Source organism: Opisthorchis viverrini (genome assembly GCF_000715545.1).
Source record: "Opisthorchis viverrini unplaced genomic scaffold opera_v5_29, whole genome shotgun sequence".
Taxonomy (NCBI): domain Eukaryota; kingdom Metazoa; phylum Platyhelminthes; class Trematoda; order Opisthorchiida; family Opisthorchiidae; genus Opisthorchis; species Opisthorchis viverrini.
The window spans coordinates 2,375,956-2,376,460 of NW_008751685.1; the positions used below are offsets into that span (position 1 = coordinate 2,375,956).

The 505-nt window shown below is 40.8% G+C and overlaps 1 protein-coding gene across 1 annotated transcript in view; it reads left to right on the forward strand.

Moving 5' to 3' along the window:
- T265_02427 (hypothetical protein) overlaps positions 1–505 on the forward strand; it is a gene marked incomplete at both ends in the record, with an annotated part of 60,359 nt that overhangs the window by 36,952 nt on the left and 22,902 nt on the right. The window lies entirely within an intron of this gene.

Below are 505 nucleotides of genomic sequence, written 5' to 3' on the forward strand. Positions count from 1 at the left end.
CATGTACATACACTACTCATAAGGTTGCTGAAAACATCGCGAATGAGAGATTATTCAGAGTTCCAAACCAAACTCGTATTTCGCTATTCGTGTACATGCTCAGCTGAATCGATTAATCGAATTACCTCATATCGCTGAGGCTCAGTTATTGTCAGTTTTTGTGAAATCGACTGTTAATGGCTCACTTTTTTTATGGTTATCTTACGCAACGAGCAGTTCTTCTGTTATGTTGCGAACAGTTTGGCAAAGCTGGTGTTTGATCAGATGACAGTTGATCTGTTCGCCGAGCTTGGCAGTTGGCCTGCAAACAGTTCATCCCCAGTCGAGAAGACATCGTCAGTTCGCATTTGAGTGGGTTAAAGTTTGGCAAAGTAATGGGGGGATACGAATTAGTCTTATGTCCCCTTTGGTGGTGGCGCCTACTCATCGAGGATTTACTTGATGAAGCAGTGGTGATGATTCTTTGTTTATATATATATATATATATATATATTATATCACGCGG